This window comes from Lepidochelys olivacea (assembly GCF_965140295.1).
Source record: "Lepidochelys olivacea isolate rLepOli2 genome assembly, chromosome: 2".
Lineage (NCBI taxonomy): Eukaryota > Metazoa > Chordata > Testudines > Cheloniidae > Lepidochelys > Lepidochelys olivacea.
In genome coordinates, this window is record NC_140412.1 from 235,335,005 (window position 1) to 235,361,662 (window position 26,658).

Consider the following 26,658-nt stretch of genomic DNA (forward strand, 5'->3'; position numbering starts at 1 on the left):
CCTCTTTTTCTGTCACCTTGTCCACATTACAGAATGCTATTTGGCCTACAGCTGCTGTTAAATAACGTTCAGCATTGGCTCACTTATGCACATTGACAGCAATGGGTATTTTTAGTAGTACTGTATAGACAAGGATATGGCATCAAGTTGCCCCTAAAGAGTAGGTGATAACTGCAATCTTTAAATGGCTTGCTAAATAAATCTGATTGACTAAACAAGTCCTTTTGCTACTCTTCCCATTTCAGTTATACATTATGGACTTAATTCCACTTTTTTTGTAGACAATGGTAGTCTTATTTAAATTGAGCTTGGAACAGAATTTCAGGATATTGGGTTAGTGATTCCATTTCAGAATTAACTGGCAAGCTAAACCATTTCCATTTTCCACCCTAAAGGGTAACAAAAAGCTTTGGCTTTCTACGCTTTCAGCAATAATTAAATGGACATTGTGAAGTATGTTTGCAGTGTCATAGCTGTGTTGATACCAGCATATTAGAGCAACAAGGTGGGCAAAAGGCAATATATTTTTCACCACCAGAAGTTGGTACAATGAGAGAAACTTTAGAGCCCCGTGGACCTGAAGAAGAGCTCTGTGTAACCCAAAAGCTGGTCTCGTTCACCAATAGAAGTTGGCCCAATAAAAGATATTACCCCTCACCCATCTTGTCTCTTATTGTGAAGTATGGTAGTTCAGACCAAAAATATTGGTCTTGTGTAAAAAAAAAAAAAAAAAATTAAGAATTTTCATAATTCAAAACCAAAACATTTTTAAAGCGTCAAGGCTATCTTGCAGATGAAAACCCAGCCACTCCAACAGTGAGTTGACCGTGTGTGAGAACCAGAAAGTTAAACTGTAAATAAGGTGAAATGACCTCTTTGGGGAAGGAATTGGCTTTTCTATATGCAGTACTTGGCAGAATTAACATTACTGTAATGCAATAACAATCTGCTTGGGTTTTTCATTAATCCAGTTGCATTACAGGTATAAATGAATTACATTATAGGTATAAACTGAAACTGGATTGAAAGGGAAAGTAATTTTTTTCAGACTATCTAAAATTGGTTTTGCCAAACAGTTAGAAAAAGTATTTTTGTTCCCCTTCTATCAATTGGAGCAAGGAAAGTTCCCAATCCACGTCTCTGGATCCTTAAAGGAGACCTCTATAAAGCCAGGAAAGAAAAGAGACAACATTCATGGTATTCCTAAAGTTTATAAAAGGCAGAAAAACCTCCCCGTTCTTCTCTAAATCCTAATGAAGCAAAACACAAATCTATTTTAGTTCCCTTTATAGGTCACCATTAACAGATCACTAATTTTCTTGTCCAACCATGGTAAAACAGAAAAAGATAAATACCATAAACTCTGAAGTTGGATTATTTTTTAAATTATTTCAGTTTTAATAATCCATGGTGTTATATATGTAAAGAAATGTGTTATTCTTAATTTGTGACAGTTTTCCTTTACATTTATTATAGAGAGAATTTTGCATTCTTATGGTATTATTTCCATCAGAGATTAGATACTATGATGATGGGGGATATTATAAACCTGAGATAAATATTTACATATATGCCATTTTTAATTACATTATTTTCCTCTGATAGTAGTTTTAGTGAAGGGTTGTGTTCTGAAAGGAGAGAGACTGTTGCTAGGATGAACTGTAGTTTGTTGCAGTACTCCTTTCTTCTCCCTCCGTTGCAGACATTAATTGGGGACTTACTGAAGGACAGTTTTTCTGCAATTTTTCCTCACTGTGGAGATCTGAAGTTAAGTCCAACAAAATACAAAAGGATATATCTATGGGAGAAATTCAAAAGGAAGAAACAAAACATCCCCCTCTCTGCCTCCCAAAATGTCTACGACCAGAGAAAACTTTGAGCGCTAAACTAATTTTCCATTGACTGCAAAACTAGGATGACTTACACCAGGGGATAAATTTGGCTCAGAGTCTGAATTCCAAGCTCCCTGACCTCCACAGGGTTTTTGTTCTGTTGCAGTGGCTCTGCGTTGCTGTAAATGGTGCTTTCTGGGAACAGTGCCTTTGCTAAGTAATTCTGCAGCAGTGCAATACTATACTTAATCAATTCAGGTGACTTACAAATTCTTCATTGCACAGAACGATCAGTACTGCACAATTGCAGAAACAGAGCAAACGTGTGTTCTGGTCCTGATTCACAAAAAATAGCATTACTGTAACAGCAAATCCTTTGGGACAGCAGGAGGAGGAAAGTCAGCTTTTTGCCAGAAGCTGCAAATGGACGACAGGGGATGGATCACTTGATGATTACCTGTTCTGTTCGTTCCCTCTGGGGCGCATGGCATTGGCCACTGTTGGAAGACAGGATACTGGGCTAGATGTACCTTTGGTCTGACCCAGTATGGCCATTCTTATGTGAGGGGAGTCTTCCATCATATTATTTCTAAACTGTTCTTAAATGGTCAAAGTGTGGAAAGTTTAACTTTTGGTAGTACTCATCTACCCTCCCCATCACTTCCTCTTCTCCCACAGTGCAAAAGGGTTCCTTTGGGCATGTCTTCCAAATGCTGAATGATTTAAGTTGCTTCCAATGAAGTGCAAACTTAATTAAAGCAAAAGCAGAGCCATTAAATCAACAGTCCAGATACAGAAGTTTTATGGACAGTATATCTAAATAGTTTCCTCCATTTCTACATTTGATCATTCAGAATCAGAAATGGTTCATAAATGGAAAATTTTAATGTAGCACAAACCTCAAAAAGTAGGGGCATATCACATCTAAAAAGCATTTTTAAAAACATTGATCTTTAGGTGAGTACCGGTATCCAATCCTCTTAACTTATTGCTTACTGCGCTCTCCTTGAGAATAGCTATATATCAATATAGAATCTTGCTGTCCATAACAGATGTACAAGTTTATATAGAGCTTCTTTCTCTAACAAAGCCTGTATCGAATACAGACATGCTTTTCAAGAAGAAGATTCCTTTTGAAGAATTCCATGTCAACAGAGCAGAAGTATTGCTTAACTCCTTTGCAAGGACTCCAATCCTGCTTTCAGTAAATTCACTGGAAGCTTTGACATTTACTTCAATAGAAGTAGGAGCAGGTCCCAGTTTAGAGCTTGTCTACACATAGAATTGCACCATTTTAATGTAAGGGGTTATTTTGACCAGATTAGTTAAGGCAAAAGGCTGAGTGGACACTTACTCGGTTCAGCTTAAAATGATTAGGAACAGATTTAAGCTAAGCTAAAATGAGTGCCTGCACATGATTTTGGAGTGGTTTAACTAAGATGGTGCAAGTATGTGTATTTACAATGCCCCGGTCCTGCATGATGATCCACACACACACAGCGCTTCCTGTAAGGTTCAAGGAGACTTCGACTCTGAAATCAATGGGAGTAGAGGTCACTCAGCAGCTGGGGAGTAGCTACAGAAGTTCTTTGCTAGAGTATTAAGTCTTTATGGTAGCTAACACTGTATTTAGATCTGAGAAGATGTTTCCATTATAGTGTCCTGGTTTCACTCACTCACTTACTTTCCTTCTAGGAAGAATCTTCCAGGCTTGGTCTCAGCCACACCCTGTATCATTTTAAAAAAAAGATGGAATCATTTCTCATCAGCTGTTTCCACATGTAGATTTTTTATATATACATAACCCCCTGTATCTTCTTAAATATGAAAACAGAAGACATTTGTCTCCATTTAATTTACTGTTTCTATTTCATGTTTTTATTCATTGTAAAAATACCTTACAAGGGTACCTCTGTTCAGATTCACCTCAGTCTTGATATTGGGATAAAACTGCTTTGCACTGTAGGCCAATTTCATCAGTATAATGATTGCTCATGACGCATCTGCTCATTTGAATGGAGCTATGTCCCTGCAAGCATTACAAACTTAACAAAAGCAAAACAGATACTCTTGAGAATTATATTTAAAGTGAATTCAAATTAAGAACTATAGCACAAATTAAACATTTATAACTAGCGCAGCTGTTGTCACTTCCAGAGTACAAGTTATACAAATATATATAAAGATTTTTATTTTAAAGTTAAATGGCCTGTCTGGTTCTGGTCATCCAAATATTATTCCTCTTATAAGTATCTACAGTACAGTTTTACTAACTTGTACCAATGTCTGGGACGCTCATTGTAAATTAATGAATTTTGCAAGTCAGCAACTACGGGTCAAATCTAGGTACCACACAAGTACTTTGCAAAACTCCATTGGGATCAGAATTTGGGCTCCATCATGCAAGATGTCAAACACCTGCAAATTCCATTAACGTCAGTGGGAGTTCAGTATGTTTAGCATCTCCCAAAAAGAGAGTAAAACATCACAAATGTAGGCACTAAGAAAATGAAATACTGCATCATAAACTGTACTTTGTACATGTAATTTTCTTAATTGTTGTTTTGTTTGTTGGTTTGTGTTTAGAGACCGTGCAGACTATTTAATATGGCTCTACACTGGGAGTCAGGGGACTTGGGTTCTGCCACTGACCTGTGTGACCTTGGACAAGTTACTTCACTTATCTGTGCTTCTGTTTCCCCTCTAACTCTTTGTCTGTCTAGCTCTTCAGGCAGGAATTCTCTTACTGTGTGTATGTACAGTGCCAGCACAATGGAGTCTCAAGCTCAGTTTCAGTCTCTAGGCATTACTATAGCAGAAATAATAGAATACTTCTTGGCATAGTACTAAATGCAGTGTATCATACTTTGCAAAAATGAACTGCTCGTAATGGGATTGGTCCCTAAAATATCTGATATGTCTGAGTGGAGGGCAAACATCACATTTTTTTGGGATCATTAAATGTGCAGTTTAGCAAAATATAGATTAACAATGTTCTGGTGTAGTTCTAAATTCTTGTTTAAACATAATTTATTCAATTTCATAGATTTTACTTTTTTGGCATAGTCATAAACTATATAAACAAATTAGCTACATATTATAAAAGGCTAGAGTGTCCAGTCTGTTGAGAGATATTTGTTGGTAGGAAACAGAGTGTGCCAATTACAATGGAAGGCAAGGTTTCTAGCTGTCCACATTTTAGAACATGAGCTGTGTCTGTAAATTTTTAAAAGAACCTGCCACTCTTATATTAGGGATTTTAAATATTTCCTGTCTTCTCTCCACCCACCACTGCCACTTCATCCCTCAGAGCTCCATTAGTACTTACAAAATTTTTAGCTCCTGTAGGAGATATTGCTGGTTTTGAAAAAATCCATATTCAATATGGTACTGTGTGGGCCATGGGCAATGTCAAGGGGCTTTTAAAAAACAAAAAGTAATGGGGAGAATTTACTTCACCCCTTAACATTCAGTTTTTCCAGGTAAGGGTAAACATGGATTTTTTTAAAAACAGAGTAAACAAATTTATGTTTGCAGTATTTTCTATGGGATTATGCAGTTAAAATTAATCCAGGATGCTATACTATTCCAGCACTCCTTGTTTAGTGTGATTCCTGCTTAAGGTGTTTTTCAGAACTTTACTTACTCGTAGAGGTTTTTAATCCTGCAAACATTCATGTATATGCTTCATTTTACTTCTGTGAGTTGGTCCATGGAAGAAAATGGCCATGTCTACACGGGGAAAATACAGCCTGTAAGAAACCACATTAACTAACTGGTTCAAATTAATTTAATGCTATTCCGCCCTTAGTGTAGACAAGGACAGTAATATTTAAAAATGTTATCAAAAGTGCAGTCAGGGACAGATTTACTTAAACACGTTAGCTTGTCATGGTGATCAAGAATTGTGCCTATCTGCAAAAGATGAAAAATTATTTAATATTTCTGTTAAAAAAATGTGTTCTAACATGATATATTTACCAGTGCAGACACTGCCAATGGAATTAAGATTAAACATGTGCCTAACTGTTTGAGGGATCTAGGCCATAAAACTGACATGCCTGAAGTACTCAGTATAGCTTTATTTAGTTCACATGAGATTTAAGAAATTATTTTTTTATATTTTAAAGATTAGTTGAGTGATTTACAAAACAGTGGGGGCAATTAAAGTATTGGTAGGCAGCAGCAGCACACAAGGAAACCAGCAAGAACTTTTTTCAGGAAAATTCAGGGGGGCTTTTAGGTGACTGCAGAGCTTGTAATTGAGGAAGGAAATTGACAGGCTGCTTCTGCTCTGATACTGCATATTTTTAGGACTCAAATGAGCCTCCTTTACCTTTCTATCATTAACTTGCCCACAGAATTAACACATGTTCCCAGGCTATAAGGAAGGGCAAAGTTCAGCAACTACTGAAAGATGAGAGGCAGAGAAGACGAGAATGTTAGGAAAATGGGATGTGAGATATTACCTGATCCTGCATTCCCCACTTAGCCACCTCGCCCTTTGCAGCCAGGGGGACTTAGCTTCCGAGGACTCTGCACGTGGCATCACAAGACTGTTCTGAAACAACAAGGGGAAAAAAGGGGAGTGCCAAGTGCCAACTTTAATTGTCCAAGTGCCTTCCACATCAGCACAGTCAGGCCTTTCGAATACTGCCCAGCGCGGGCATCCCGAAAGGGCTTGGTTTTGTTTTGGAAGGAGTCTCCGAGAGGAACTCTTAGCTATGTAAACGCACATGCATTAAACCCCTCAAACCAACCCAGTGCACTGCGTCACATGAGAAGGTTAACAGAATGGAAAATGCAAACAGTGGCCACTCGGCGAGGGGGCAGGAAGGAGAAGGTTTGTCTTCTCCCCAAAACAGACAAACCTCAGACCAAACAAGCCCCCCCTCCCCTCTGTATCTGTTCACAACGGGAAGCGAAGGCCGAGCCTCTTTACGGCCCTTTAAACTTCTACCCCTTAAAGTACGTATCTGCTCAGACTGTCTTTTCAGGGCGAAAGCTAGTGCTGTCAGCGGCTCCACGGCTGGGAGATTTTCCACGAGCTACTGGCTGCCCCCGGTCACCCGGCCCCTGTGGGAGCCAAACGTTTGAACTGTTCTGGGCTTTGTCTGTTCCCAGAGAACCTGGTAGGACCCCGCGGGGGCCGATCCTGCGAGGGCTGAACAAGAGCCCGGCGTCTGAGAGCGCGGAGCAGGGCCCCGGGTACTCGCCGCGGCTGCGAACGATCTCATCACACCTGAGATTTCGGGGGCAGCCCCTTGCGCCGGCTGCGCGTCCCGAGACGCACCTCGGAGGGAACGAGCCCCGGCTCCCCACCCGCGCGCGAAGCGGGTCCTGCACGGGGCATCAGCCCCCCACGCAGCGCTCCCCTGACGAGGGCTCGGCATCCCCACACCAAGGCCAGAGCCCGCGGCCCCCGCCAGCCTTTACCCCGGCACAGCTCCCCCAGCGGGAGTCCCCCCCGAGCCAGCACCCCGGCTCCCGCAGCGGCAGCTCCCCCCGCGGTGAGGGTGGGGATGGCGGTGACGCAATGACTGCAGTCCCGGGGAGAGCTGCGGAGCGGCCCGGGCGAGCGGAGTGCGCGCCCCGGCAAGCGAGAGGGAAAGAAGGAGGGGCGAACGGGGCTACCTCCAGCCGGGGCGCTCGCCACTCGGCCCCTCCCGCCGCGCCGCCTGCCGGGAGGGCTCCGCGCCGCTCCCGCCCGGCCCGCCTGCAGGTGAATTGAAAGTCGTCGGTCGGCGGGGAGGGAAGGACGCGGGCTGCCGGGCTCGCTGCAGACCTGGCACCGGCTGGGGCAGGCGGAGCGCGCAGCCCGCTCCCAGCAGGGCGCTCCCCGCCGCCGCCGCCCCCTACAGTGGCGCACCCGGAGCCGCTCCGCTGCCCGGGGCATGTCTGCCGCGCAGGGAGTCCCGCTAGCTGGAGTGCAGCCGCCGCCCGCCCAGAGGCTCGCCAGCGCGGAAGGGGGAGGCAGCCGCGAGCCGCCAAGTAAGTGGCACCGAAAGTTTGCGCTTGGTCCCCCTCCCCGTTCCTCATATCGCCGGGGCTGGCGGGTCGGGAGCAGGGGCACAGCGGGAGGGGGAAGAGCATCCCCCGCTCGGGCAGAGCGCGGTGTGAGGGGCTCGTGAGGAGCGTGACCCAGCAGTGAGGGGAGTCCCTAGGGCGGGTGACCTTGGGGTGCTCCGAGCCTGGGGCAGGCGAGCCCCGCAGGGGCGTCTCCTCCGCCGAGCTCGCTGGGTTGGCGTGGCGCGTGTGCGGGAGTCCGCTCAGCCTGGGGCTGGGCTGCTGACTTTGGCCAAGCCCTTTAGCAGTGGCTCGAACCCCAGAGACTCCCCGCTGTGTCCCAGGCGGCGAGATTTCAGCCTCTGCCTGCGGCTTAGTGGTGCTGCTAAGTTGACCAAACTTCTGAGGGGAAAACTTCAAAGCTCGTGTGCTCGCTCCTTGGCTCCTGCTGCAGTGAGCGCTGCTGCTTGCCCGACGGATAAGTGCTGAGATCCGCAGGGGATCCAGCTGAAGCCGCAGGGGGCTAGGGTAGTCTGCTTTCCCCAACTGGCTCCCTGACTGAGGAAGGGGACCAGTGAGTGTGGTAGGAAATGTAGCCTTTAGTTATAACTAGGCTTTTTGAGAAAGAGTTAATTGGTTACCCTTGAGAATTGAAAACGATTTAGTCATTGTGGTCAGGCTTTCAGGCTGTTCCTGAGAACTGAATAGTTAGGCTGCTTTTTACATGCACGCAAGGTTAAATGGCTTTCCTCCTTTGTAAAAGTAGATTGTTGCAAAAATGACAATAATTTTCCAGCTACATGTATAGAAGAAGGTTGTGTTGCATACATTGACCATCCTTGAAAGGCTTTGTAATCCTAACTTCTGCCTTTTATAAAATATTTTTTCATATATACATAAGGAACAAACTTCATTTTGAAATTCAGAGGAGCTCTCAGAATAGTGAGCAAGGCTTTTTTCAATAACCCTACGATTTGACGGCATCAAGCCTTGACTAGATGGTTGTTTGGTATTTAGTTTCTCTGAGTGAGGAAAAGCCTTTAGGGTGGTGTGCAGATTTATGAGTGGCTGTCTCTCTGTATAGGCAGAGGTAGGTTCTTCTACTACTGACTGTTAACATTGAACTGAATTTTCTGCTGCTTCCATTGAAGTTAATGAAAGTTTTGCCATTAACATGAATGGAAGCAGAATTGGGCCCTTCCTTGTGTGGTACAGTTTATCTAGGATTCATAGTCATGGGTATGGGTGGTGCTACGTAATATTAAAATTTACTTTTCATAGTTTAAATTTCATGTTCTCAACTTTGTCTTTGTATGGTGTGTGAGCATTTTAAGAATCAACTCTTGTTTTCTTGCACTTTTTCCTTCATAGTTCAACACACACACTCCAAAAATACTACTAGTTTTGAATGCTATACAAAAACACTACATATTATGCAGATTATTTACTGGATGGTTACTCTCATATCTGAGGACATTCAAGAGGTTCACTTTTTCCTGACCTCAGGTATACTTACATAGTATTCATATTTTCATTAGCAAAAGTGTAGTGAGAATAGTAGTTAAGATAAAAACATTGAACAATATCAGACATCTAGGGACAAGAATCAAAACCACATTATTTGTCATTCTTCTGACCTCATGAACTGAGTAAAATAATATACAGTGACTGTTATTCTACCACATAGAATTGGGTATTAGTTTGACCAGAGAACAAAGATATGTCTTTAAGAGCCACATTTTGATATCCAGTGACTAAGCTAGGGAAGTTATTGGCTAAATACTATAACTTTTTATACTTAATCAAAAATAATTACAGATTTAGTTTACCTCCATTTTCTGGTCTTTGAGTAAATATAGTCCTCAAGAGGATTCCTAATAAAAGCCCTGATCCTGCAAAGACTGTACTCCTGAAACTAGTGTCATTGTACCTGTGACAGGTTTCAGAGTAACAGCCATGTTAGTCTGTATTTGCAAAAAGAAAAGGAGTACTTGTGGCACCTTAGAGAAAACCAATTTATTTGAGCATAAGCTTTCATGAGCTACAGCTCACTTCATCGGATGCATACTGTGGAAAGTGTAGATCTTTTTATACACACAAAGCATGAAAAAATACCTCTCCCCACCCCACTCTCCTGCTGGTAATAGCTTATCTAAAGTGATCACTCTCCTTACAATGTGTATGATAATCAAGGTGGGCCATAAACAGCACAAATCCAGGGTTTAACAAGTACTCCTTTTCTTATTGAACCTGTGCTTACATGATTAATGTTTAGCACCTGTATAAGTCTCTTCAGGACTGGGACATGTTGGGTCTGATCCTGCATTCTGTGCATACTGGGAGTGGGCCCAAAGTTTGTATACATTATGTTAGATCACTGTTAAAGTTCCTGGTTTTCAGCCAAACTTTACCAGCAGATCATTACCAATTATAGGATTAGGCGTGCCACTGAGTATTTTTAATGCTACTATGCCTGAAAATATGTCCTGACTTTGCACTGCTGATGAATTATTTAAAAACTGTTTTGCTAATTTGCTGTACATTAAACTTGCTACATGTTCTAGATGATTTCAAATTACAATTGAGACAGCCTTCAAGAAAAAGTAGTAGATGTTAGAATTTTTTCAGTTTTCCAGCAAATGTCAGTGGGCCTTTGCCATTATATGTATTATGCATTTCTCTTAATCCTTGTCTCTTCGTAAAATAGGTCTTTTTCTGAAAAGCAAGCTTGCTTTTAGGGTGTCCCTCACCTGAAATCATAACATTCTGTTTATGACTTTACAATGTTTATTATGTCACAAACGTGACTAATTATGACTTTAGGATTAAGTGGTAGGAAGAGATGACTTCAGGAAAAATAAAAAATCTATTTTCATGAAAAGATTCCTGAGCAATTAAAGAAAACTTAATATATGACATAAGTAGAATTGTTTCTACATAGAACAACTTAATTTATTTTAGTGTGAATTTAGTGCTCCTGGAATGTCCCATTTTGCCAGCCGTGGAGACTGAAGTCTTCTGTCGACATAACAGGCAAAGCATGGGCAATGGCATTGCTGGGGGTGGGAATACCTAGGTTGCTGTTGATGGTGCTTGGGCCTTTGCAAACATACTCTGCTGGGAGCTAGCTCTCTCCTCTGCTGAGCACCTAATGAGGCCTCTGGTTGCAAGAAAAGGGGTCTGTTCTCTGTTGTGAAGAAGCAGTGTGGTTCAGTGGACTAAGCATAAAATTGAGAGCAAAAGGCTCTACTTGCTCTACTTCTAGTTCTGACCCTGAGTCTGGTTGTCCTTGGTTAAGTCACTACCTTTCTTCTTATTTACAGTACATTGGGGCCCCAGTTTTCTGGGCAGTATGTGCACACGCAAGGCTGTTATGGGGATAAATACATAAAAGTTTGTGAAGTGCTCTGAGATCTTCTGATGACAAGCACTATATCAAATTATTATTATTTATTATAATACAAACATAGAAAGAAAGAGTGCTTTTCTTGAAGAGTTTATGATCTAGATTGATTTTCCTGTCGTAAAACAGGGATAAAACTTGCTTATTTGATAGGTGTTATGTTGATTAATTAGTTTCGAAAACATTATATAATTTAAAAATTATCAATTATTAGTGATGGGGAAGACAATGAGGAGACCACAGAATGCACATGGAAGCAAATAGTACCAAAAGAGTATAATACAATGAACAAAAGATGCAGGGGACCAGAACAATTGAGGAGAAAGGGCTTAGAGCAAATGTAATGGGGGAAGAGGCCAGTGGAACGGAATACATGTTTGGGAAAGAATGAAAGGAAAGGAGAGAGAGCTTGTTGAAGGAGGAAGGAGAGAGAGAGAGAGGACAGACTGTTTTCTTTGATTTTGTAGACGTAAATTAGAAAAAATATGGTACGGAAATGTACAGAATGGGTCAGACATAAGAGAAGGGACTAAGCAAGAAAATGAACAATTTTAGGTTAGTTAATTTAATCTAATTTGATTTGTGCTGTCATATTGTGTACTTCTCTACCAGATGTCCTTTATCTTTGCAAATGTTGGGGAATGAAATGGAAGGCTATTTTGAACATCTGTTTATATTTACCTGGAAATATTAATCTGAATTCTGTGGTTAAAAAATTGGAGAAAAAGATAGAAAATAATTTAAAGTTCACAAGAATTGGGGGAAAAAAAATTAAGCTGGAAGATGCGTAGACCCCAGCTCTGGCTGCCAGCTCCATTACTACATCCATGAATGCTGGTGATATCCCAAAGATGATAGGATAGCCCTCTTTACATAAAATAAAGTGAGTTAACTTGTTTGAGGGTGAAAGAATCATCTTACTGACCCTCCTCAATGCAGGTTCTGCAAACAGTTCTGTGTTCTTGGTGGACAGGATTTCAAGCTTGGGGAGAAAAATTGTATTACAGACCCACCTCAAATTTAGCTCCAGTGAAAAGATAGTTCCTTCTTTGCTAAGACTGTTCAGAAGAGTGATAGCCATACCTGTTTCTTGGAAACTGAACTGAAATCACCCAAGTCATTTCACCTAGGCTTTCAGACAGCCATGAGACAGTAACTGTTTTCGCTTATTAACAGCCTGGGATGAATCTGAATCCCTAACCTAGAGATGAAAGCCTCTTTAACCCACTACAATCCTTTGAGCCATCCACTCTCCTTAAACAGAATATTTTTAGTTTTCCAAGAGGCATCAGTTGTTCTTTAATTATGCAGAAAATAAATTGCCTTTCCTTAAATGTGTTGTACTTTGATAACAGGAAATGGTGCGCTGATGATTTCAGCAACTATGAACATCCCTCTAACCGAACAAAAACGTCAGTATCTTAGGTCTTGATTCTATATAGACTTACAAACGTGCTTAAGTTTAAGCATATGTGTAAGTCTTTGCAGGATCTGGATCTTAGGGCTCAATTGACCGGAAGAGTTATGCTCTTTTTAGGTAGAAAGAACAGGAGTACTTGTGGCACCTTAGAGACGAACAAATTTATTAGAGCATAAGCTTTCGTGGGCTACAGCCCACTTCATCGGGTGCATAGAATGGAACATATAGTAAGAATGAATATATATATGTTCATATACAGAGAAGGTGGAAGTTGCCATACGAATTGTGAGAGGCTAATTAGTTAAGATGAGCTATTATCAGCAGGAGAAAAAAACTTTTGTAGTGATAATCAAGACGGCCCATTTAGACAGTTGACAAGAAGGTGTGAGGACACTTAACATGGGGAAATAGATTCAATATGTGTAATGACCCAGCCACTCCCAGTCTCTATTCAAACCCAAGTTAGTGGTATCTAGTTTCCATATTAATTCAAGCTCAGCAGTTTCTCATTGGAGTCTGTTTTTGAAAATTTTCTGTTGCAAAATTGCCACCCTTAAATCTTTTACTGAGTGGTTTTTGAATGTAATGATTCCTGATGTCAGATTTGTGCTATAGAATCATAGAATATCAGGGTTGGAAGGGACCTCAGAAGGTCATCTAGTCCAACCCCCTCCTCAAAGCAGGACCAATCCCCAACTAAATCATCCCAGCCAGGGCTTTGTCAAGCCTGACCTTAAAAACTTCTAAGGAAGGAGATTCTACCACCTCCCTAGGTAACGCATTCCAGTGTTTCATCACCCTCCTAGTGAAAATGTTTTTCCTAATATCCAACCTAAACCTCCCCCACTGCAACTTGAGACCATTACTCCTTGTTCTGTCATCAGCTACCACTGAGAACAGTCTAGAGCCATCCTCTTTGGAACCCCCTTTCAGGTAGTTGAAAGCAGCTATCAAATCCCCCCTCATTCTTCTCTTCCACAGACTAAACAATCCCAGTTCCCTCAGCCTCTCCTCATAAGTCATGTGTTCCAGTCCCCTAGTAATTTTTGTTGCCCTCCGCTGGACGCTTTCCAATTTTTCCACATCCTTCTTGTAGTGTGGGGCCCAAAACTGGACACAGTACTCCAGATGAGGCCTCACCAATGTCGAATAGAGGGGAATGATCACGTCCCTCCATCTGCTGGCAATGCCCCTACATATACATCCCAAAATGCCATTGGCCTTCTTGGCAACAAGGGCACACTGTTGACTCATATCCAGCTTCTTGTCCACTGTAACCCCTAGGTCCTTTTCTGCAGAACTGCTGCCTAGCCATTCAGTCCCTAGTCTGTAGCGGTGCATGGGATTCTTCCATCCTAAGTGCAGGACTCTGCACTTGTCCTTGTTGAACCTCATCAGATTTCTTTTGGCCCAATCCTCTAATTTGTCTAGGTCCCTCTGTATCCTATCCCTACCCTCCAGTGTATGTACCTCTCCTCCCAGTTTAGTGTCATCTGCAAACTTGCTGAGGGTGCAATCCACACCATCCTCCAGATCATTTATGAAGATATTGAACAAAACCGGCCCAAGGACTGACCCTTGGGGCACTCCACTTGTTACCAACTAGACATGGAGCCATTGATCACTACCCATTGAGCCCAGCATTCTATCCATTATATAGTCCATTCATCCAGCCCATACTTCTTTAACTTGCTGACAAGAATACTGTGGGAGACCATGTCAAAAGCTTTGCTAAAGTCAAGAAACAACATGCCCACTGCTTTCCCCTCATCCACAGAGCCAGTTATCTCTTCATAGAAGGCAATTAGATTAGTCAAGCATGACTTGCCCTTGGTGAATCCATGCTGACTGCTCCCGATCACTTTCCTCTCCTCTAAGTGCTTCAGAATTGATTCCTTGAGGACCTGCTCCATGATTTTTCCAGGGACTGAGGTGAGGCTGACTGGCCTGTAGTTCCCAGGAACTTCCTTCTTCCGTTTTTTAAAGATGGGCCGTTTGTTCTTTTGCGTAGAGACTGTCTGGTTTGGCCAATGTACATGGCAGAGGGGTACTGCTGGTACATGATAGCATATGTCACATTGGTAGATGTACAGATGAACGAACCCCTGATGGCGTGGCTAATGTGATTAGGTCCTATGATGGTGTCACTTGAATAAATATGTGGACAGAGTTGGCATCAGGCTTTGTTGCAAAGATAGATTCCTGGGTTAGTGTTTTTGTTGTGTGGTTACTGGAGAGTATTTGCTTCAGGTTGGGGGGCCGTCTGTAAGCGAGGACTGGTCTGTCTCCCAAGATCTGTGAAAGTGAGGGATCATTTTTTAGGATAGGTTGTAAATCTTTGATGATGCACTGGAGAGGTTTTAGTTGCGGGCTGAAGGTGACAGCTAGTGGCGTTCTGTTGTTGTTTTCTTTGTTGGGCCTGTCCTGTAGTAGGTGACTTCTGGGTACTCTTCTGGCTCTGTCCATCTGTTTCTTCACTTCAGCAGGTAGATATTGTAGTTGTAAGAACACTTGATAGGGATCTTGTAGGTGTTTGTCTCTGTCTGAGGGGTTGGAGCAAATGCGGTTGTATCTTAGAGCTTGGCTGTAGACAATGGATCGTGTGGTGTGTCCTGGATGGAAGCTGGAGGCATACAAGTAAGTATAGAGGTCAGCAGGTTTCCAGTATAGGGTGGTGGTTATGTGACCATCGCTTATTAGCACAGTAGTGTCCAGTAAATGGACCGCTTGTGCGGATTGGTCTAGGCTGAGGTTGATGGTGGGATGGAAATTGTTGAAATCATGGTGGAATTCCTCAAGGGCTGCTTTTCCATAGGTCCAGATGGTGAAGATGTCATCAATGTAGCGCAAGTAGAGTAGGGGCGTTAGGGGATGAGGGCTAAGGAAGCGTTGTTCTAAGTCAGAGTTATACTAGTTTTAATATTTAATTGTTCCTGAGAATGTGGATACAACCACTATATCAACAGTATTCTGTTGTCTGAGACCTATTACTATATGATGTACTGTGCAACTCCATTTTCTAATTATTACAAGTTGGACTTGGTATTAACTTCTCTTCCAGTATTTTTTCTGGGAATTTACTCACACTGTAATTAATTTAACTACCCTCTATTGATAAACCACCGAATTATAAAATATCAGGGTTGGAAGGGACCCCAGAAGGTCATCTAGTCCAACCCCCTGCTCGAAGCAGGACCAATTCCCAGTTAAATCATCCCAGCCAGGGCTTTGTCAAGCCTGACCTTAAAAACCTCTAAGGAAGGAGATTCTACCACCTCCCTAGGTAACGCATTCCAGTGTTTCACCACTCTCTTAGTGAAAAAGTTTTTCCTAATATCCAATCTAAACCTCCCCCACTGCAACTTGAGACCATTACTCCTCGTTCTGTCATCTGCTACCATTGAGAACGGTCTAGAGCCATCCTCTTTGGAACCCCCTTTCAGGTAGTTGAAAGCAGCTATCAAATCCCCCCTCATTCTTCTCTTCTGCAGGCTAAACAATCCCAGCTCCCTCAGCCTCTCCTCATAAGTCATGTGTTCCAGACCCCTAATCATTTTTGTTGCCCTTCGCTGGACTCTCTCCAATTTATTCACATCCTTCTTGTAGTGTGGGGCCCAAAACTGGACACAGTACTCCAGATGAAGCCTCACCAATGTCGAATAGAGGGGAACGATCATGTCCCTTGATCTGCTCGCTATGCCCCTACTTATACATCCCAAAATGCCATTGGCCTTCTTGGCAACAAGGGCACGCTGCTGACTCATATCCAGCTTCTCGTCCACTGTCACCCCTAGGTCCTTTTCTGCAGAACTGCTGCCTAGCCATATATGCACCAAATAAGCATATAAAGATAAGGAAAAGCCTTGATACCTTTGCTGTTAAATCTGGGATCTGTTCTCTCTAATGAAGCTTTTTTATGTTTTTCTAAAATCATATTCTCTGTTGTGTTTATTTACCTAGAGCCAGAAACTAGCTGGAGCTGCAACTCCCACTGATGTAAATACAAGTGGTACAGCATACAGATTCAGGGCAACATGTAGTTCTCACTGATTTTAGGGCCAGCTGTTACTTTTCCGAGGCTCCTAATCTGAGATCCATATGTCAGTCTTCCCCTTCTGTACACAAGGGGTGAAATCCTGGCCCAGTGAAGTCGATGAGAGTGTTGCTATTGACTTCGGGGTGGGCGGGCCATAATTTCACCCAAGGGGTAGCTGCCTCCATGGCACTGTTCCCTATCTCCTGGGACCCTGTACAGGTCATGTGAAGGTTGTGGATCTGTGTGGAACAGGTCGGGAGGGGCAACATGATACATGTATTATCTTCCTACTAACCATGTGGAGAATATGCTTAAAATGTAATACACAATTCAAGCTGCATCAGTTTTAAGCAAAACCCCCTCACTCTGAGGAACCTCTCTACTTATAGAGATTCTAGGAGAGAATTATGGGTTACAAGAATGTCAGCACAGCTCCACAGGAACCTTGCTGACACAGCATGCAGACAGGAGCCATTGGAAACACACGGGGCCACTCCATATATGGTGAGCATGAGAGGGATGAATAATTATATAATATATATAAATTCACAAAGTACTATATGGAAGGTAAGGATGTGTGTTGTAGTATGATCACATTTTATATTAGCATTGGGGTGACAGTACTGTTGAATTAATTGAACATGTTAAAGAGAGTATCATGATGGCAGTGGGATAAGGTGTGGGGGTTGGTATTGTGTTGAGTGTGAATGTTGCTTAAATTTGTGATATCTTTGTTTTTTAGCATGCATGTGTGTCTGAGGGGGGGGGGAGAGAGATGAAATACACTTTAGCAATTTTAACACTAAGCTAACAAAGGTTTTATAACGTTTATAATGTGGGTTTTATAACGTTTATAATGTGGGTTTTATAATGTTGGAATTTACAGGAGTTCATGCAAACTTGATCAATAGGGACCTGTGTATAATGGGTGATGCAACACCATAAATGGCCACATAATTTATCTTTTTGTTAAGATGCCATCTAAAGCTGTTTTGCATAAATTTACACAAGTTGACATTTTCCTGCCACTTTTCCTCTGCTTGCCTTGTCTGCCCACTACTTTGCCTTTTGCATTTCTGGTTTTTCTGTGTTTCCCCACATAGGGCAACTCAGTGAGTTTCCTGTGTCTATTTCCATGCTACTGCCCTTTAAAGGACAGTGCAAGAGGACAGCCAGAGGGAGATTCTTTCTGACACAGGGAAACAAAGATGAACTCAACTGGTCCAATGGCTCTTTTCTAATTGGAAAGCAGGCACAAAGAAGTGAAGCACTCTTGTGGGGCTTAGATGCTCTAAACGGCAACCACCGTTCTTCACTGTGTACCTGTGAAGGAGTGAAGCCTTGCTCTTATTGTGTATAGCTTTGGATAGTGCAGCATAGGAGCCCCTTGCTCTGCAAAAATCATGCTCTGATCTTATGTAGCTCAGAGCTCTGGAAAGTAGCGCCTCTTTCAAGCCTTCCTTTCCAGACACAGTATTGCAGCCCTTCTGACTCTAATGCTGATGCCTGCTCCACCTTCCCATTGCTGAACATGCAATTCAAACGGGCTCCTCTCCTATGGAACTCCTGATCCAGGGATCAGAGGTATTCCTCTGCTATAGTGCAAATAAATAACATGCATTAATTTATTTTTCAATTTGTGATGCATTTTTAGAATTTCAGTAACATTGAAGGTTATTGAATAAGTTAATGCTTGATTAACATGGCCACATAATTCCCTATTTGCCCTAGAATTCATTGGAGTTGTGCTGCATAAATCAAGAGCCTTGCTGCATAATTTAGGTCTAATGTGCAGAATAGTACAGCACTTATTAATTGCTCTAGAAACTAATGAATTGTGCACAACATCTGGGTCGAACAGTGCTCTTAATAGTGAAATGCAGTAGAGCAGGGTTTTCTCATTGATACAGTAACTACTTCCTGATTTTAAAAGCATTTGCCTATGTGTTACACAAAATAGCAAAAGCATTTATCCTTCAGAAATACAACTGAACCTTGTACAAATATTTTGAAGTTTGGCATTATGCTGGCATTGGGTACTTTTCTGTGGGGGAAAAAAATTCTAAATTTCTACATGGTTTCCTTGAGACCACATAAAGCAAAAAACAAGCAGACTGTCAGCTAAGATTAAATGTAATATCACTTCAGTAAGTGTTGTACCTTCTTTTGGAAGACCTGTGTTCTGTCTGGCAAGAGAATGACTCTGATTTAATAGGTCTTTTCCGTCTTTAACAAGTATAAAACCTGTTTGGGTATTACTTTGTAACTTACAGTATGTTGTGAAAGGTCATGCAGAATTAGCTATCACATTATGTCAGAATCAGCAGAGATGGATTATATGTATACTTTAGTCCAGTGGTATATAATTACTATTTTGGTTGTAGCTATAGTTGGGAAAAAATGGTTTGTTTAGAGTAAAAACAAAAAGCTGTAGTTTAATATGTAATAGTAATATTGATTACAGTTATAATATATTTTAATCATAGAAATGTAGGGCTGGAAGAGACTTCAATAGGTCATCAAGACCAAGTCCCTGCACTGTGACAGGATCAAGTAAATCCATCCTAGACCATGCCTAGGAAGTGTTTGTCCAACCTGTTCTTAAAACCTCCAGTGCTGGGGATTCCACAACCTCCCTTGGAGGCCCATTCCAGAGTGTAACTACCCTTGTAGTTAGAAAGTTCTTCCTAATATCTAACCTAAATCTCCCTTGCTGCAGATTAAGTCCATTGCTTCTTGTCCTGCTTTCAGTGGACATGGAGAACAATTGATAGGCTATATTACTCATACAGTATCTTGTTACTTTGAAAGAGTTCACTTTTTTTTAGGATAATTATAGTATGTTATTAAAATACCACTGTATCAAAAGTTGGAGAACGCCCCCAAGAATCATTAATTATTTGCATTTGTTTTAATGAAAGCTTTATTCATGGTGAGGTCATCAGGAACAACTGTCTCTGCAAGATTCATGTATGGTGGCAAGGTCAACAAGGAGACATAATTGGCTAAGAGCTATATTTTCTTTCCACTCTGCACTTGCCAATAGGGCAAGGTCCTGGCCAAATCTTTCAAGAGGATACAAAAATCAGCAGGGGCCAAGAACAGCAGATATAAATAGCTGATATGGAACTAAAGTTCAGCTGTTATGTAGTAGATATTTAGGTAAAGGCAACATTGTTTCCATACTTCTGAGACTTGCAAAGAATCACAGTCTTTTCATTTAACAAAGTTAATGTTTAACACAAAACAACAAATTGAGTCTAGGGTTTTGTGGCTTTGCACAGAGCTGTAATTTTGCAAACACTTATGCTTGTTATGTCCACTAAACATTTTTGTGGCCTGTGATCTGGTAGCTGTCCAGTAGAATCTGTTCAGTAGTTTGTTTGGGGTTAGACAAAGGTTTGGTGAAGACAAAGAGTATTTTATAGTGTGCCAGGTTAGTTTCCAAGCTTTACTAACCTCCTTTTCAGTTTTCATTTCATACAAAGCAATAAAGTGTTAACAGAATATAGCTACATGCCAATATGATATTCACTTTTAAAGTTATTTAGGTTACCCCTTACCTCCAACAACGATACACGTTATGGTACAATTTGAAACTTTAATTTTTTTTCTTTAAAGTTTCCATAATTGTTCATGGAGTCAACCTTTTATTATTATTTATTTAATTATAACATAGTAGCTCACATATGCCTTAATTGAGCTCAGGACCCCCTGTACTCTTGGGTGGGAGGGATAGCTCAGTGGTTTGAGCATTGGCCTGCTAAACTAGGGTTGTGAGTTCAGTCATTGAGAGGGCCACTTGAGGGGGCTATTTAGGGATCTGGGGCAAAAATTGGGTATTGGTAAGCAGGGTGTTGGACTAGATGACCTCCTGAGGTCCCTTCCAACCCTGATATTCTATGTTTCTGTGAAATTGGAGACATAATCCCTGGCTCTTAGGCTGTGTCTTAGGGTTGCCAGGCGTCTGGTTTTTGACCAGAGTGCCCAGTCGAAAAGCGACCCTGGCGGCTCTGATCAGCACAGCTCACTGGGCTGTTAAAAGTCTGGTCGGCGATGCAGCAGGGCTCAGGCAGGCTCTCTGCCTGCCGTGGCTCTGTGTGGCGCTGGAGCAGCATCATGTCCTCCCTCCAGCTAGGTGTAGAGGCAGCCAGGGGACTCTGTGCCCCAAGTGCCAGTTTCACAGCTCCTATTGCCAATGGGAGCTGCCAGGGTTGCGCTTGCAGATGGGGCAGTGTGCAGAGCTGCCTGGCCAAGCCTCCGTCTAGGAGCTGGAGAGGGGACATGCCACTGCTTGCGGGAGCTGCCTGAGGTAAATGCTGTCCAGAGCCCTCACCTCGTCCTCTTGGCCCCAACCAGAGCCCACACCCCCAGCCAGAGCCCTCAGCCCCCCATGCCCCAAACTCCTGCCCCAGCCTGGAGTCCCTGGAGTCCCAACACTCCAAACCCCTTGGGCCCCACCCCATAGCCCCTTCCTGCATCCCAAACCCCTCATCCCTGGCACCACCCCAGAGCCTGCACCCAGCCGGAGCCCTCACCCCCTGCCTCACCCCAACCCTCTGCCCCAGCCCAGTGAAAATGAGCAAGTGAGCGAGGGTGGCGGAGAGTGAGGCATGGGGCCTAGGGGCAGGGAAAGGATATTCGGTTTTCTGCAATCAGAAAGTTGGCAATCCTGCTGTGTCTACATTAGAATTTCTCTGATTTTCTCACTGTTGCTACCACTGGTGAAGTTTCACTAGTAGTAGTAAGAGTGTGAACAGTAGTATACCTGCACAAAGCAGGTAGATGACATGGCTTTTAAAATGCCAGTGATCGCCGGCTGACTTTCTATGCTAGTATTCCTGCTATTGCTACTAATGGTGGGAGATTTTAAGACAAAGTCTGAGAGTCAGAGTCTCTTCGTACATCTTTTACTCCTGGGGGAATTCTGCACCAAAACATTAAAAATTCTGTGCACAATTATTTTAAAATTCTACAAAATTCTACATATTTTATTTATTAAAATAACACAATATAATCACCCTGGTTTCAATTATTTCAGTAATTTATTTAAACTACAATACAATGGATGAAGAATGGGAGTGGGAAGCATTACAGAAAATCCCCAACCCCTCTTCTAATAGTAATGTAGCTAGTATTGACCCTTTACTTCTAGTTATTAGTCAACAAATATATGCAGCCATATGCTCGGGGTTATATCGTAGGTAACAGAAGAGCAAGCAAGGGCTGGGGACTCAAAGTCACAATTTATATTGGTTACTGACAATCCCCAGAAAGATCATTTGCAAACAGTTCATGGAGCACATTTTGATAGGAGATATTTTCAGTCCAAAAATTTAGACCAGTTCTAATCACAAAAGCACCATAAGCATTTATAAAGCCACACTGTCCTTTACAATAAGGCTCCTTTACAACACTCTGGCAAAGTAAAGGAGCCTTAAAATTTTTACACCTGTTCTATACTCCTGGGGGAATTCACTAAGAACAATGGGGACAATTCACTAAGCAGGTAGGCTGCTACATTCTGCTCTGCCTGAGGGGACAAAACCTGCCCCACGCCTGCCTCCCCAGAAACACCCCAAAGCCCTGCCCCTCCACACCAAGCATGCTGCAGTAGCAAGGGAGAGGGACTGTGTGTGTGTGTGTGTGTGTGTGTGTGTGTCTCTCGCACACATGACTGCCCAGCCATTCCATCTCAGCAGTGATTTATGTCTCTACCTGTCTATGGCTGCTATGGGCACCCAAAGTGACCTGCCTGCACTGCCTCGGAGGGGTGTGTGGCCACTCTTGAGGCTTCCCTTTGCTTCTCCATCAGAAGTCATTTTTCTGTGGGGAAGCAAAGAAATCTTTGGAGGTCATGAATTCTGCTCACATGCAATGACGCAGGATTTCTCCAGGAGTAGTGTGTTTATAGCATCTACCAATGGAGTCTCAGTCTGGACTGGATCCTCTGGATGCTGCTGTAATATTATTAATATTTTTATAATTTACACTATAGTCTGTGAAATAACATACTAGGTTTATAAGTATATTGTCTGAAACCTTATATTTAGTTAAGATGTTTCATATCGTACAATGAATGTGTCAAGCTCAAGTGGTCTTCTGATTTTTTTTGTGTGTGTGTGATGTCCGCATTTAATTTAAAATGGAGGCAATGCAAACTTGTTTCTTCTTGGTTTGCTTTGGTTCGAGGTTATTGCGCTTTTCCTGTGTTCCTGGTAGTTCTGTTTCTCCTTTTTTTCAAGAGTTCTAGCCATTGTGCCTCAAGCTATTGGTTAGTATATACCAATTATTGTAGTAAGTTTTTACCATGTGTAGAATATCTTAAGGCTTCCACTGATATTTTCCAAGAAACATTCTGGGACTTGCTAGCCTATGATTTCATAATTGCCTGGTTAGGTGGTTGCAATTGATTGTAACTGATTGCTTTATAGAATGTTGCACTAATTCTCCTAATGATATTTACTTAGCATAAAACTAGGCCTTGACTGCTCAGTGGAAACAAGACCTCTGAAGACTACATATCATACTTAATAGTGCAGGCCATTCACTGGCTTCTAGTGAGACAGTGGATTGATTCAAATTCTTTTGCTCATGCAGGGGACAAATCCTGCTCCCATCCATCATCTGTGTGCATAGAAGGCCAGATAGGGAGTGGAACTAGTTGAGTTCTGTTTTGGAGGAAAATTGCAGGAGCCTGTGGACGAGATCCACAACCACTTGCTAAAGATGAGCTGTGCTCCCTTAGCGTACACAGTGTTGAATGCAGAGGCGATGGAGGGAGGAATTCATGACATTGTAGTTCCATTGGCCTCAAACCTTCTCCAACCTTGTGAAGGGGCCCAACAAAGTCAGAGGCTATTGCAACCCTGAGGCTTCCGTAGTGGGAGCAGAATGAGTACTTACCCTTAGAGGTATAGGGTAGGCATTCCATCCCATCCCTCACAGGCCTCCCCTGTGTATGTCCTGTTTACTTGGGCTGCGTGCAGGAAGCAGGATTTGGCCTTTACAGAATACTGTGTGGCTTTCACTCCTATTTATGAGACTGTTTCTCAGTGATCTGAGCTCAACATTGTTTTCTGCATTCAAGGGAATTTTAAAGGCTACTTGGAGCAGGACCACTATGTTCGAGGCAGGAACAGCAGTCTCTTTCTTGCACTGCCTGACAGCATGTATTAGGGCTGAATAGTTGCTAGCAACTTTTAATGAACGACTGTCTAATTTTTCTAGTTTTACTGTTACAGGCATTTTTATGGCTTTCATTTTAAAATTTCTGAACAGATACCTGTGAAGGGCATTGATTGAGTTTAAGATGGTTTAGAATCAGATATGTAAATGTGATTATGTGAATATTAAAACAGTAATACCATTTATCCTTTCTTTCTCCTCCATTGGTTGTGATATTTTCCATGTTAGCAGGAGATAATCCTGAAGGAAGACATATTTTTGATGAAATTTTCCTTTGAATGGAAAAACTAGATTGTCCAATTTTTTAACTTTCTGTATGATTTCATATAAAAGATAAAGGTAGTAACTTAATTCATGAAGGTGGCCTTTTATTAAAAAACAATTTAACGAAAGTCTATTATAGATATAAAATACTTCAGTAAGAATTGCAAGTTAATGTTTTTATATTTTATATAAAAGAAGGGATGGTTACAGTATTGTCAAATGGTATTTTACTGTTGAAAATAACCCAAGGCAGATCGTCATTCCTTCCTAATCATTTCCACCTGTTTGAATGCTGCTATCAACCCCCTCTCCCACCCTCACCCCTTTGCACTTGGTCCCAAGCCTGTTGCTGGGACCTCACTGTCCTCCCCTTGAATGAGGGTTAAAGGGCTGGGGAAAAGGGGTTATCTCCTCACTGTACCAGACATTAGAAACCCCAACCTCTTTCCCCAGCTTCTTGAAGGGATGCCTTCCCTTAAGTACACTTCCAATTCTAGTTTATCTGGGAATCAGACCCCCCTGGGGGACACCTGACTCCTAAATTAAACGGTTTGAACTGTACCTAATGACCTACCCCATCAGATCCCTGAGCTGCTGTGGGGAAAATCCACTCCACCCTGGCCAATTTGGTATTGAGGGAAAAATTCCTTCACAGTCCCCAAAAAGGTCACTAATGCAGTGCCCACAGTGGACCAAACAACCTGGTTCCATTCTAATCCCAGGGTTGGGAGCTATAAATCTTCAGGAGGGGAGTGGCCAGAGGGACAGGCTTATATACCCTCCCCTAGCTGTTCTGGGGCCAGTACCTTACCTGAGCCCCACCAGTAGGATCACAATATCAGGTGATGAGTCCTCCTCCCACCGTAGCCACCTGGGGTTGGGGGAGAGACCCTTAAATTACACCATTCTCACTCTGGTCCAGACAAGACAAAGATCTCATGCCTTCGAGGTTGGCGATGGTGATTCAATCTTCCTCTTTAGGAGCCTTGTTGAGAATTTTTAAAATGTTTGTGCACTTGATGGAGTATGAGAAGGGAAACATGCTGCATTGCCCAACAGTAAATATATAGGGAAATTCACAACACTTTGAGAAGCCGGTGTTCTGAGGTGCAAATGGAAGCTTAAAAATTTAGAATTGAATTTCATTTGATTATCTCTCTCATTTCTTTATTAAAGGACTTTAATTTCTGACTTGGGCTCTCCACCTCATTTTTTGTTTCACATAAAGCGTACACTGGGGAAGATTCCTTTAAGAGGATGAACACATACTACGAAGTCTTGATAGTCACAAAGGAAGGTGCTCCTGGAGAAGAAGTCCCGCCTTTCTGAGAGACAAAGGATTTGATTACAAGATCTGCTTTTAAAACATTATCATGAGCCTTAATGATTTTAAGATAGTTATATTTTTGTTTTCCTCTTACAGTCTGTTTGTATAAGGGAAACTGGAACACTCTTTGGCCATCATCCGGTTATTGTGTTTAAAATTAACTGCACCTGCATCATACAAATGTATACCTAATTTCAGTCCATTATATGAGGTAAATATCTACATAGTTACTAGGACCTCTGTGACATGGCAAAATGCTGATACGGGATTTAGTTAAGAAAAAAGTAGTAATCTGTTGATTAGGGTTTGAGAAGAAAAAGGATAAGTAAATATTAAATAAATTGGAAGTTGAATACATTAGAGAGGAGTCAGATGTAGAATGGAAAATGTACAGTATAAAGTGAGGGAGGCTTATGTTGGACAATTTCTTTTTAGACATCACTGTCTGCAAGTAGATCTAAATCTAGGGAGAGGGCAATAGATGGTCATTTGTTTTTGTAGTAGCATAATTGATTTAAAGTCTAAAGATTACAATCTAGAGACCCAGATGTATATCGTAATAGCTTAGTATTGTCATCTCTCATGGTTTTATCACGTCTCACATAATATTTGGGGTTTTAACTAAAGTGTCGGGTGATTACATGAGAATCTCCACTTTCATTTTTTTAATTTTTAACTTTTTTAGATCTCATGATAACAAAGGAAAGCTTGAAAATATGATTTGAATGTATACCCTAAGGGCTCAGAAACCAAAAGGCAAATTAAAAAATCAAAATGTATTTTAAAATGTCGTCTTTTTTTTTTTTAAAACAAGCTCATGATTTTGAATGCATGGGATTGGTAATGCTGAATGCTGCTCCCATAAAAAGGTGAAAGAGCACTGTTAACTGCTGCTACTAATTGAAGTTCTGTGAATATCACAGTTTTACTGTAAACATTATTAGGGTTGTCAGCTTCCCAGTTCGGTATTATATTTAATCTATGAACTAATTTTTAAAAACAGAAAAATAGGGTCTGGAATTGGGATATGGTCATGTGATAAAATATACTGGGGAATTAGCCAGGCTGCGTCAGTGAGTGCCCTTGGAGAATCTTGACATGGTACATGATGGGTTGTCACAGAGGAGCAGGAGCCAGCTGACATGACATTATAGGCCTTTGAAAACTTATTGGGGTTATATG

The 26,658-nt window shown here is 41.9% G+C and overlaps 1 protein-coding gene and 1 long non-coding RNA gene across 11 annotated transcripts in view; one reads left to right on the forward strand and one right to left on the reverse strand.

The window, feature by feature from the left end:
- Positions 1–2,729: 2,729 nt before the first annotated feature.
- Positions 2,730–7,718, reverse strand: LOC311515957. Of its 2 annotated transcripts, XR_014710276.1 has the most exons (4): positions 7,467–7,718; positions 6,302–6,393; positions 3,743–3,877; positions 2,730–3,560 (listed from the first exon to the last, which is right to left on the reverse strand). It is a non-coding gene; the product is annotated as an uncharacterized lncRNA (long non-coding RNA). The 2 variants fall into 2 exon arrangements; XR_014710277.1 differs by lacking the exon at positions 7,467–7,718 and having other exon boundaries at positions 6,302–6,415.
- A 26-nt stretch (positions 7,719–7,744) lies between these two features.
- The window catches only part of KIAA1217, a 540,319-nt gene continuing 521,405 nt past the window's right edge, over positions 7,745–26,658 (forward strand). For 2 of the 9 annotated variants that reach the window (XR_014710274.1, XR_014710275.1), the window contains exon 1: positions 7,745–7,823. The gene's annotated coding sequence lies outside the window, so the exon portion shown is untranslated. The remainder of the gene's footprint in view (positions 7,824–26,658) is intronic. The other 7 variants (XM_084619489.1, XM_084619498.1, XM_084619492.1 and 4 more) reach the window with 5 other exon arrangements.